This window comes from Rhipicephalus microplus, chromosome X (genome assembly GCF_043290135.1).
Source record: "Rhipicephalus microplus isolate Deutch F79 chromosome X, USDA_Rmic, whole genome shotgun sequence".
Taxonomy (NCBI): Eukaryota; Metazoa; Arthropoda; class Arachnida; order Ixodida; family Ixodidae; genus Rhipicephalus; species Rhipicephalus microplus.
Genome location: NC_134710.1, coordinates 252,490,046 through 252,503,172, shown reverse-complemented (window position 1 = coordinate 252,503,172; position 13,127 = coordinate 252,490,046). Strand labels below are relative to the sequence as shown.

The 13,127-nt window shown below is 46.4% G+C and overlaps 1 long non-coding RNA gene across 1 annotated transcript; it reads right to left on the bottom strand.

The window, feature by feature from the left end:
* Positions 1-615: 615 nt before the first annotated feature.
* Positions 616-3,601, bottom strand: LOC142777143 (uncharacterized). The gene is made up of 2 exons (XR_012887944.1): positions 3,555-3,601; positions 616-3,493 (listed from the first exon to the last, which is right to left on the bottom strand). It is a non-coding gene; the product is annotated as an uncharacterized LOC142777143 (long non-coding RNA).
* Positions 3,602-13,127: the final 9,526 nt, after the last annotated feature.

The window sequence follows — 13,127 nt, the reverse complement described above, 5'->3', positions numbered from 1 at the left end:
CCACATTGCATAGCGGGTGGAGTCATCCCGTGTCTGGTAACCCACTCGAACGTGCAATGCTCCGTGTTTCCATGAAAAGGAATTGTACGGTTGCAGTCATTTTTTTGTGTTCGTTCTGGCATGCTGAATTTTGTCTTGAATACTGCGTCTGCGAGACGTCCTGAAAGGTTTGCATCTGATCAGGATCAAATACAATAATATGCGACGACGGGAACGTGTCGAGAGTGGCTGGTGTGGTATGTTATCGGCACTCTTTCTGTTACAAAAAGCCTAACAATGTGAACAGCCATTCAAGCAGGCAAAGCAAGTGCTGGCGCCCTTTAAACTTAGAATATTTTTTTGAACTGTAATAGTTAGGTTCGTTTTTCAGTGGGGATTGTTTGTGTTGTGTCAGCGATACCACCTGTACTTGCGGCCGTGCGTGAGCGAACAATTGCGACGTTTTCGCGATGGCGGTATCAGTGAGTTGTTAAAAAAACTAATGGATAGTGCATGCTTGGTGAAATTACATAGGTCAAGAACTTTCGAACAAAACTTTCGCAAACCTTTCGCCACTGGCATCAACGTACACCAAAGAGTAAAACGAGAAATGTTGAGAAGACAAACAACCAAAAGTAAAAGCTCAATACAAATTTTTCTTCAGATGGTCGTAATTATATAATCAAAATAATTTCAGTTTATGGTGTGCCTAATACCTGGCTAATTTGTTGATTGTGTCAAATTTTTCCAATTTTCACCGAGCGCCATAAATGGGGAATGGGTGGCATCTCGGCGATTTGCTCTCGGAGATTACGTTTAGATCGGCGTGGTCTCCTTTGGTTCAGCACATTGACAAATCAATGAGGCATTGCTCTTGTATCCATGGTAATTTCGTGCGCACCCTCAGTCGTTGTCATATTTTTACGTGCGACTAATATGTACTAGCTTGCAGAACTTGTCTAGCTTCTAGAAATTGTAGATAGCCGCTCATGTGACTGCTTTTGCTGGCACACGGCCGGTGCATTTTCGCCTTTGGTGACGGTGAACGCGCCACGCTAAGCAACAAAACGTGGTACTGTACGGCTGGCAAAGCTATACTTTCAAAGCTGCTGTGTCACTGCAGAGTAGTTTGATGGTTCGGCAACGAGCGCTTTTCGAAGTGTTGTTTATGTGAATACTTGACTCACAAGTGCCTCTGCGAAGCTTTTTTTGTGCATATTGTATTTTATAGTAGGTCATTTGGCTAATCAAATGGTTTTGCTTCCTTAGCACATTGTTTCATTTGTTTAAATTTTTCTCACTCAGTGAATTAGCAAGCCATAAATAAAATACGCTTTAACAACATGTAAATGGTCGACAAGTAAAAACACTTAAATTTCGCACCAATTAGGCCAAATGCGCTATGTCGCTTCTGCTTGTGTTGGCGATGTCATATTTTATTTTTAGATTGCTGTTAGTTTAGCTCTATTCACGTAGATGGCGAAGGTTGCAATGAGCCGCCTACTAATGGATCCATGAATCTGTATAGAAGTTACGCTACTAGTTTACGTATACCTTGGTTACTTGACTATTCGGCCGATGAGGCACCCAGCGAATTCGAGCCTTTGATTGGCTGAAGAGTGATATATTGTTCATTTAGTCAAGTAGTCTATCTCCAAGTTGTACGGCCTATGTGAAATATTCCTCATCGTTTCCAAAGGTAACTAGCTAAATTAAGACATAAAGAAACAGAACACAACCGCCACAACGTGCTCTAATTATGTTTCGCTCTACGAAGATATTACTTATGGTGTACTCCATCGCACAACTCGTCAGACCCGGTTCATGACGACGCAAAAATTGTCTTTCTCTGGTAAAGATTTCAAACACGAAGTGACCAACTCAATTTTTTTTGTTTCGCGATTCGGCTTCTATATCGCACAGGTTGTACGATGCATCCCGCTGTCCCAATTAATTTGTACACTCGCGACAACAATTCTGCCACGTTATTTTCACGAAAACTTTGGCGAGTATTTGGGCTACACAAATCCCAAGGGCAAAACAATTTGAACGCGTCAAGCCAGACCCGGCTGCGAAGTGAGTGGTTTCTCGTGCGCATTGATACAGTGACATAAACTGCACTGATAGCCATGTTGAGCGGAGGTACAAGACTAATGTTTCACGAAACCCATGGTACTAAAACGTAATAAGAAAATGAAGCGAAAACAAAGGCGGCTACACGAGTGGTCGTTAAATGTTTCGCGACAGACAAGGCTGTAACTCACCGATCACGTTTGGTCATAAATAGAAAAATGTCAGCTTATCATTTCCCCGAGTCGAAGACTGCCCAATCAAGGTATAGGTTGGCACATGTCGACTAAAACTTGTTACGCAACACAAATTATGCACAGCATGAAACAGCAAAAGCTGCACGTTTCGCGATGCGTGCCGTATAGTAATCGCACAGCCCCCCCACCCCTCCACCACAGGTTTTCTTTATTTTTCTGTAATATTTAGAACAAGCAAATAAGCACAGTGGCTCATCGTTGACCTCTCGCTGGTTGACATTGTCATAAAACAGAAAAAAATACCAGTAGTTCTACTTAACACATACTAAATTGTTAGAAAACGCCTCTCATCTGTCGAGAGGCCGGCGCAGGCCGGTGGCATTGAGGGTGCGGGGGGCGTGGTCATCAAACTTTTGGAGATGGCGGCAGCAGCCAGTAGATGCGATGAAGCACGTGGTGTCTTCGTCGTCGTCGAGTGCGTAGTGACGACAACCACAGCCGGTTGAGACGAGAACGAAGCCCTCGTTGTGTTCGTGGAGATGACGGTGCACTCGATGTAGATCGCAGGACGTCTTCAGGGGCCACGCCGCTGTTACCGACAAGGTGATTCCGGAAAGAGCGGAACTTTTCGCACGGCTACAAGGCTTGGCGGCAAGTCGCGGTGCAGTCAGATGAGACCATGAAGAACACAGCTTTGCGCTGGAGCTGCCGAGAAGTGACGCGCAGCTTGGTTGCGGATTGTTTTCCGCTACAATTTTGGCAGCGTGGCTGTTGTGCTGCACACGGTCTCTGGCATGTATGACGCCGCAGCGCAAGCGCGGTTGGTCTCGCGAGCAGGTCGCGCTTGCGTGCCTAATATGGTGGCATTGGGAACACTGCAGGGGCTGGGGCTGGCGAGGATGTAAGGCACGCGCAAACTGGAGGGGCGTGTTTTGCCTTTTGCTGTGCGGCCACAGGCGTTGAGAAAGAAACAAAGCTGGTGTGTCCCTTGCAAGAAGTCACAGCCAAAGCACGAAAGGAGGAAAGTCTGTTTTGCCTCGTTTCCTCGCTCGTAGGATGGTAGTCGATGACGGTGTCATGGTTGCCGGTCACCTTCTATTGGTTTTGTTTTTCAAGCGCGCAGGCTTTCTTGGTTCCTGCTGCTGCTTGGGCACCGGTGTGGATGCCGAGGTTGCCTGGACGGAATCCTGTTGATATTCCGTCTTGCTGTGGCCTTTCGACGACGCCATAAGTAGCCCTTAAAAAGGCTGCGTGCAAAAGGGCGTTGGAGCGAATACGATAGAAAGAATAGTGGCGCAAAATACAAACCTCCTTTTTCCTTGCAAGCGTACGGTCCTCTCGCTTGCAGACTCAGGTTTACAAAAGGAACTGAATGCGCATTGCATCATATTTTTATTCAGTTTCTCATTATTTTTTTGTCTATATTTTCAATAAAGAAGACAGAGGGCCCGATAGCGTTGTTTAAGCTTGCCATGTCATTTGTTCAATGATGCATCACGCGCACGTGGAAGCTTCATGCGTGCACAGATGGGCATCTATTTAGCGCGAATGACAGTTGAATTGTGCAATATCTCTACTCAACAGGACATTGAGTGCGCCTGGTATGAAATTTTCTATTTTATCGATCTCTTTTTATAAATTTTCTTTTCCTTCTTGTGGGAGAGATAGGGCGTAAGGGGAGTTGTTTATCTTTTCAATGTCATCTGTTCATCGTTTCATCACACGCACAACTAGCATACCTTAAGGTGCGTGTGAGAAAACACTGAACGAATTGCATGGAAAAGATAAACAACTCCCCGACACCCTCTTCTTCTACAAAAAAGAAAAGAAGCTTGATGAAAAGATCAATAAAATAGAAAACTATGGTACCATGCGCAGTCAGTTTTCTGTAGAGTAGAGTTATCGCACAATTGAACTGTCATGCGCGCTAAATATATGCCCATCTGTGCACGCATGATGCTTTTACGTTCGTGTGATGCAGCGTTAAAAGAATGACGTGACAAAATTAAACAATGCTACAGCACCCTCTTTCTTCTTAAAAAAAAATATAGACAAAGATTGAATGATGAAAGAATAAAAAAATGATAAAATGCGCATTCGGCGCCTCATTCAAACCGAACACACACGATTGCAAGCACATGCAATTGCAAGCAAAAAGGATGTGTGTATTTTGCGTTGCTGTCCTTTTCATGATATTCGCTCCAACGCTCTTTTGCACGCAGCCATATTAAGGGCTACAAATGGCGTCGCCGAAAGGCTGCTACATGAAGAAACATCAACAGGATTCCGTCCTGGCTACCTTGGCATCCACACTGGTGCCCACGCAGCAGGAGGAACCATGGACGCCCGCGCGCTCTAAAACAAACCCCATCGAAAGAGACCGGTAGCCATGACACCGCCATCAACATCCTGCCTCCAAGCGAGGGGAAGAAGCAAAACAGACTTTCACCCTCTACATCTATGGCCCTGACTTCCTGCAAGGGACACAACACCATCTTAATTCGTGTTGCAATGCCTACCGCTGCCCAGCAAAAAGGACCCTCACGAATTTGGCGCATGCCTTACATCTTCGCCGCCCCAGCCCCGGCAGTGTTCTCGCTGCCACCGCATCAGGCAAGCAACCGCAAGCTGCTCGCGAGACCAACCGTGCCTGCACTGCGGTGTCAAACACGTCAGGGGCCGTGCGCAGCACAACATTCCCAATGGATAAATTGTAGCGAAAAACAATCCGCAACTGAGCTGCGCTTCACTTCTTGGCAGCTCCAGGGCATGGCCACGGTCACCATGGCCTCCTATGACAGCACCGTGACTTGCTGTCAAGCCTTGCAAAACGCCAGGTGGCTTGGAGTCGTGCGACGACCATCATGAATGGCTATATATGAAATGAGCTCGTCGGTACCGGCGGCGTGGCCTCGGACGCCACCCTGCGACCTACATCGAGAGCGCCGGTCGTCCCCACAAAGACGGCGATGGCTTTGTCCTCGTCTGAACCGGCTGTGAGCGTCATCACTACGCACTCTACGATGACGCAGACACAACGTGCTTCATCGCATCTGCTGGCTGCTGCCGCCGTCACGAAGACTTCGACGACCACGCTACTCCCATCCTCGACGCCACCGACCTACATCGGCCTGTCGACGAACACAAAGATTGGCGCAATACTTGCCGCATCACGCGTGCTGTGATCCCGATGTTTCTAGTCAACTCTCCTCAGCTACATTGTTGTGATGCCTTCCTACTCTCTGAAGTGGCGCAACCATCGGGCTCAACTGGACTTACTTGTGAGTTTGGAGGACCCAACTTTTTTGTTTGTTCGTGCGTATTCCTTGTACCTTGACTTTCTCGGTCAGCTACACGTTGCGTTGGTCCGGGCGCGTGCCGGGGAAGGAGAGTCGAACGAGTCGCATTGCCATTTTTTTCGCCCTCTCTTCTCTTGCTATCTAAAACCTTTGCCTTCTATTACCATAGCACCAACCCTGTGCCTGCCTGAGAAGTTGTCATCTCAAAGAAAACTGAAGAAACTTTGAAATTCAATAAAACTTCGTGTTTAGGAAAGACTTAAAATATTTTTGAGGATGTCATAACTGTTTTCGCGGCTCTAGCAGCAGGAAATAATCGACAAATGTGCTGCTGGTACAGACGACGCGCCATAATGACAGTGACGTCACCGTGTTCACTCGGCGTCTCAAGACGCCCGGAGTCCGCAGCCCCTGTTTTTTCACCGAAAAGTGCTTTTGGCGTTAACATTTGAGAAATTTCACGTACACTTTTAATTCAGCAAGGATCAAATTGTCTGTGCACCCTCCAAAGTCATTTTTTATAAAAGTGCTTTTGCGTCCCTTTAGGGATAGACAGTTTTGGGTGGTGTTTTTCTTTTACATAACCATTTAGAAAGCGAACACGCATAAAATTTCGATTCCATATAGACCCAATCATCCGGCGAAGAGGACGGGACTGATAATCGGCGCCTCCCTTTTTTCTGGAGCGTGCCGACTGCGCGGAGTGTCCTACTGGCTGGTGCTTGGATGAGTGGCGTTTTCGAACAATTTAGCATGTGTTAGGTCAAACTACGAATATTTATTCTGTTTTATGAAAATGTCATTAAGTGAGAGGTCAACGCTTAGCCACTGTGCCTCTTTGCTTGTTATAATATACAGAAAAATAAAGTTGTGAAGTTGAGGGGGGGGGGGCGAATAGTATGGGGCACGCATAACTGAAGACGCAGCTTTTTTGTTGCTTCATGCTGTGCATAGTTTGTGTTCCGGAAGAAGTTTTATGTCGACATCTGCCGACATATATCTGGATTGTGCCGTCTTCCACTCGGGGAATTGATAAGCGGACATGGTTCGATTTATGACCAAACATGATCGGAGAGTTACAGCGCTTGCTGTCGCGAAACATTTCACCAGCACTCGTGCAGCCTCTTTTGGTTTCGCATCGTTTTCCTATTACGCTTTAGTATCATCGGTTTCTTCAAACATTACTCTTGTAACTCGGCTAAACATGGTTATAAATCTAGTTGTTGTGACTGTATCACCGTGGACGAGGAACCACTCACGTCGCAGGTGTGTAACTGGAATGACGCATTTAATATGTTTTGCGCCCCGCACTTGTGTAACCCGAATACTCGCCTAATTTAATTGAAAATAACGTGGCAGCATTCTTGTCATGAGTGTTGAAATCAATTAGGACGGCGGTATGCATTATACATCCTGTGCAATATGGAAACCCAATTGTGAACCGAAAAAAAATCGAGTCGGTCACTTCGTGTTTGAAATAACGGCCAGAGGAAGACAATTTTTTGTCATCAGGAACTGTCTCTGACAGGTTTAGCCATGAAACACTTCATAGATTGAGGAACCAGTTTATTCAGCCAGGCTCGTGCTAATTCACACTAGTGATGATATTTACAGATGATAAAGATGTACTGGTGATGAAGATATCCAAAGAGAATGAAGAGTCATTCGCTTGCCGCGCTCACACTTTTGCCCCGCGCGGTGAAAGCAGCCGCATGGTCACCGGCGAGTATTATCTAATGCGTTGTTCATAATGCTTTACGCGAGGTACGCGCATGATCCCTGTTCCTCGGGAAGATAACTATTAGTGCTAGGAGTAGAATTGTCGTAATAGACAGGAGATGTCCGTCCTACAACCTTGTGTGGCCCAATGAAGCGACTGATGATTTTCTCGCATAAGCCGGGGACGCACAATGGAGTTCATAAGAGTCCTTCGTCACCAGTGGAAAAACTCGAAACACGGCGAGACGAGGCGTAACGAGATTTTCAATTGTCTTGATAGATACCGGTGTTAACGTGAGTCAGGTGACTGGAGTGTGCGAGACAAGATGAAGATTCTTCAGAGAAAAAAGTCGTCGAGGGTGCAGGGGCCGAAAGGAAAGAGACGCCCAGAGCGAAACTCGGTGAGGGACCATGGACGAGAAAAACTGGAGAAAAGCTGGTAGTGCGTTGAGGAGCCGTATTATAAGCGATTGTCACGAAGGGTAGAATCGCATCCCAGTTCGTGTGAGCGGGGTGAATGTACATGCTGATCATGTCCGATAGAATCCGATGAAAGCGTTCAGTCTATCCGTTGGTCTGCGGGTGGTAGCTAAAAGAGGTCTTCTGAACAGTGTTCGAGGCACGCAAATTTCGCTCGACAATAGAAGAAAGAAAGACTTTGCCACGATCGCTCAGGAGAATGCGTGGAGCTGCAAGGCGCAAATACATTTGGCGAAAGAAGACATCGGCGACTTCAGTCACAGTCCCAGATGATATTGAAGCTGTTTTTGCGTAGCGGGTAATGTGGCCGACGGCCGTCACAATCCTGCGATGCCCATTGAATTATATAGCAAGAGTGCCATACAAGTCGATTCCAACGACTTTTAACGGCGAGGCGCAACAAGGAACATGTTGCATTAAGACAGCCGGAGCAGTTGTTGGTCGTTTTCGCCGTTGGCAATGGACAAGGAGGCGACGTATTTAGCGACGGATGAAGAGAGGCCAGGCTAAAAACTACGGCTTCGTGTCTTGTTATAAGTCTAAGATAAGACAAGTCATAATATAAGATATCCTAGATGAGCGGCGGTTAAATCATTAGGAAAGGCTTCCAGAACTTCCCGTTGCAGGTATTGTGGGTCGATGGCTACCCACATGTTGCCATCCGAGGGGTAAATGCAGCGGTAGAAAGCCCCACCTACAAGCTAAAACTGTTTACGTTGTTGACGAAGTCTGGCGTTTGGAGTAATAGTAGAGCTGGTCAAGCGGTCAACAATGATACGGCAGTATGGGCCGACACGTGGTTGTGAAGCAAGGACGGATAGGGTGCCAGATGATGAACTTGGCGCTGCGATAGAGGAGGTGCTGTCGTTTTGGAGTATCGATGGACAATGGACAGTGCGATTGAGCATCAGCATCTTGATGCTTCCTCTCATATCTGTAGCCGACATCAAAATCGTACTCCTGCAAGCGAAGTACCCAGCCATCGAGGCGACCTGAGAAGTTTTTCAGCGGTCAAAGCCAGCATAAGGCGTTATGGTCAGCAACGACGGTAAAATTAATAATGGCCGTGAAGAGATGGCTGATTGATACGTGAGTTTCAACGTTCCAAAACCACCATCGGAATAATAGAGACGCTGTAGTTGAGGGCTCCGGAAATTTCGAGCATCTGGGATTCTTTAACGTGCACCTAATCTGAACACACGGGCCTACAAATATTCCGCCTCCATCGGAAATGTAGCCGCCGCAGCCGAGATATGAACCCGCGAATTGCGGGTCAGCAGCCGAGTACCTTAGCCACTAGACCACCATGGTGGGGCCGTGAAGATATGGTCGGAATCTTTGCACTGCCCAAACAACAGCATGGCACTGCTTCTCGGTGATAGTGTAGTTCTTTTCTGCAGCGATAAGAACACGATTTGCATCAGCAATGATGCTTTCGCGTGAGTTTTCGTCACGATGCAAGAGTACTGCACCTAGACAATGACCACTTGCCTCGGTGTGAAGGATGATGGGTGCAGTTGAATCAAAGGGACACACTACCGGATCCGACGTGAGGGCTTGCCTCAATGCCATGAAAGCACTTTCGCTGTCTTGACCAAACGATGCGGACGATCCTTGCGAGGAGTAATGGAGCGGAGATGCAAGTTCCGCGAAACCGCGTATAAAGCACCGGAAGTAAGAAGGTAACCCAAGAAAGCTGCGCAAGTCCTTTTGACGTAGTGGTAGAGGAAAATTGAGAATGGCGACAAGCTTTTCGGAGTCCGGCCGAATTTCTTCTATTCTGACGAGGTGGCCGAGAAACTTGATTGTCTTGCTAGAAAAGGTACATTTCTTTGTGTTAGGCCGTGGGCCGGCTTTTGCAAGGCATTTGAAGAATTTGTCAGGACGTTGTAGATGCTGCGAAAACGTGGATACAAATACTACTATGTCATCGAGATAGCGCAGACACGTTTTTCGTTTCAAACCATGCAATACAGCAATACGCCTTCTATCATAATTTCGAAGGCGGAGGTGCATTACAGATTGCAGAAGGCATCACATTAAACTCATACAACCCATCTGGCGCTGAAAAGGTGGTCTTCGCTTTATGAGACTCCGACATTGGTATCTGCCAGTAGCCTTACTTAAGGTCGAATCCTAATGAAGTACTCGGCGCCCTGTAATGAATCCAGTGAGTCGTCGGTCCGAGGGAGAGGATAAACATGCTTTCGCGTTATTTTGTTTAGCGCATAGTAATCGAAGCAGAAACGCTCTGTCCCATCTTTCGTTTGAACGAGAACAACTAGGGTTGACCAGGGACTCGAGGAAGAACGTATCATGTGGCGTCGTAGCATGTCTAAGACTTTTTTGATGATCTTGCGTTCTGCCTGAGACACGCGATATGGATGCCGATGTACAATACGAGAGCCGTCAGTTTGGATGCTGTGAGTAGCGGTGGTAGTCATGCTGAGGACGGGTGAGTTCACGTCTAATAGAGAATAGTGTCTATTCAACAGGGTGAGCAAATCTTCAGTTTGTGCAGGTGTGAAGTCAGTGCTTATGGCTGCCGAGTGGTGCCTGGAAGAGGCATTCAATGGCAGTTATTCTGACTTTGGGACTTCCTTGTGGTTGTTGTTCAGAAGAGTAACGATCGAAACAGGCCCACTGTCGACCGCACAAGAGACTGTTCATTTAGCCTGTTCTAAAGCTCTTGCTGCTAGGGCCGCGAAAACCATTATGACATCCTCAACAATAAAGTCGGTACTTTCTAAACACCAAGTTTGATTGTATCTCAAAATCCCTCCAGTTTCCCTTCGAGATGACACCTTCACAGGCCGGCGCAGGGATGGGGCAATGGGAATAGAAGGCTTGGCTTTCAGATGGCAAGAGATTTCGAAAAAAAAATGGCAATGCGACTCGTTCGACTCTCTTCCCACGGCACGCGCCAGAACCAACGCAACGTGCAGCCGACCAAAAAACTCAAGGTACAAATAATTAGCACGAATTAACGCAGGCATTAGGAAAAGTTTGGCCTTCAAAACTCACAGGTAAATCCAGTTGACTCGCACTGTGGCGCCACTTGAGAAGGCTGTCACGGAGAGGAGGGGCAGTACAAAGTCGTTGCTGTGGGGAGTCGACTAGTAACAGTGGGATCAGAGCACGCGTAATCCGGAAAGTTGTACGCCAATCTTTGTGTTCGTGAAGAGGCCAGTGGCGTCGAGGTTGCTGGCGGCGTGTCCGTCGAACTCTTGAAGACGGCGGCAGCAGCGAGCAGATGCGATGCAGCACGGGCTCAGCACGCTACTGAATCCTCAGCACGCAACTGAATTAGTGCCAATATATGCCTAAATGACAGTTTTAACGCCTATTTATGCCTAAGTGGCAGATTTTATAGCCTATATAGACACCTAGAGCATTTGTTTTGTGCCTTTAAAGTTCCGGTTTCTACTGATACTCATATCGTGCTTTTAACACAAACACAGCAAATACTGTTCTAATTACACTTCACAAAAATAAAGAAAGTAGATATTACTATATAGTTAGAAAATTCACCATCCCCCTCATCAATATATGGACTCAAGTTACAATATTCCGGAATGATTTGTATCAGTTATCATTAACGATGTTCACTTACCGTTAACAAGGCATAAATTAAATCATGACATGCAAGTCTAGAGCGCAGCTTACTCAGTAGATCTTGAAAAAACTAAATATGCATTAAAGAGTTTAGTAAGTAGCACTGACACATTCAGAAATGTGCTTTGTAGAACTGAAATTCAGCTCCAAGAGCAGAAAAAACACTTTCCAGATAAGTTGTGCCCTGGGGGACACAAAGAAAAAAATAATGCTGTCAGTTGCCCCATCAAATAAGAATATTGAATTTTAGTATCTGATAGCAGCGAGTGTGTCTGCATTAGAAAGTTGGAGGCAGGCGTCTTTTTACACAGTTCCACTTGGAAAAATTTTTTGAACATGTTTTTGTTTCTAGATATCCCGTTCCAAAGTTTAACTTTGGTTTTCGTGATTACACATGCAAGGCAGTGAGGATCAGCAAAATATTACTCCCTGGTGGGACGAGCAGCCAGTTCTTGCTTTCGCCAGCCAAAAGTGAAAGGGCAGCCATTATTACAATGTTTACCCATGCCTTTGACTTATGGTCAGATTAAATGCATCAATCATCAGGTCCGTCCTAGTTCTCACTGTCCTGCATACATAACGATGAAAGCCGCAACTAAACTTTCTAGGGGGATATCTGAGCACAAGCATGCTAAAATACTTACAAGTAAAGTTATGTAGAAATGTGACTCGCTGAAATATTTAACACATATGTAACCACCTGCGGCGTTCATCAATAGGTTCATTAATTAATCTTAGTCAACGGCAGCGCCGACAATGATAATTATCTCACGTTGCGCTTTCCTGGATACATTGCATTCTGCAACGATGGCTTTTACTCACATAACTTACAGTGCTGACTTTTTTTAAAGAAAAACAAAAGGGTTAATTTTGAACATTGTGAACATGCTTACTCCTTGAATACAGCTACCAGGTGGTTCTTGGAAGTTCCCTTTTCACAGAATACAGAAACCATGTAGATCCGCTGTGCACCAGCAGCCAAGTTTTGCACGAGCCAGCATTGATGACAGGCTAGTTAGGACGTCTTCCACACTCTTCGTACGGCGAGCTTGCATAGGCTGCGAAGAAAACAAAAAAAAACAAGTTAGTCAAACGCGCCGGTTAGTAAAGCTTTATTTGACAGTTTCTTTAGAATGATCAGGAACAATGTGTTTTAAAAAAGCAGGATGTACGAAAACCGGACATGCTACAAGAAAAACTTCCTTAATGTTTTTGGTGAACACAGCCGCAACTTCAAAAAAGAATATGCAATTTCCATAATACAGGTATTTCACAAATACGCTTGTGAAACGGTTGGTCTCACGAGCAGGTGGCAGACGCGTGCCCGATGTGGTGGCAGCGGGAACACTGCAGGGGCCAGAGCTGGCGAGGACGTAAGGCAAGGGCTAACTTGGGGAGGGTGCTTCTTGCAGGGCAGGCGCAGGCTTTGAGACAGGAAATAGGATGATGTTGTGTCCCTTGCAGGAAGTCAGGGCCGAAGCATGAAAGGAGGAAAGTCCGTTTCCTTTTCCTCACGCTCGGAGCCAGGTAGATGATGGCGGTGTCATGGCAGCCGATCTCCTTCGATGTGGTTTGTTTTTAGAGCGTGAAGGCTTCCCTGGTGGCGGCTGCTGCGTGGGCACCGGTGTGGTTGCCGGGGTCACCTTGACAGAGTCCTGTTTTTATTCTGTCTAGCGGCGGCGTTCCGGAGACCCCATCAGTAGCCCTTAAATGGTTTGCGGGTAAAAGAGCGTTCGAGCGAATATGATGGAAATGGTAGTCGTTCAAA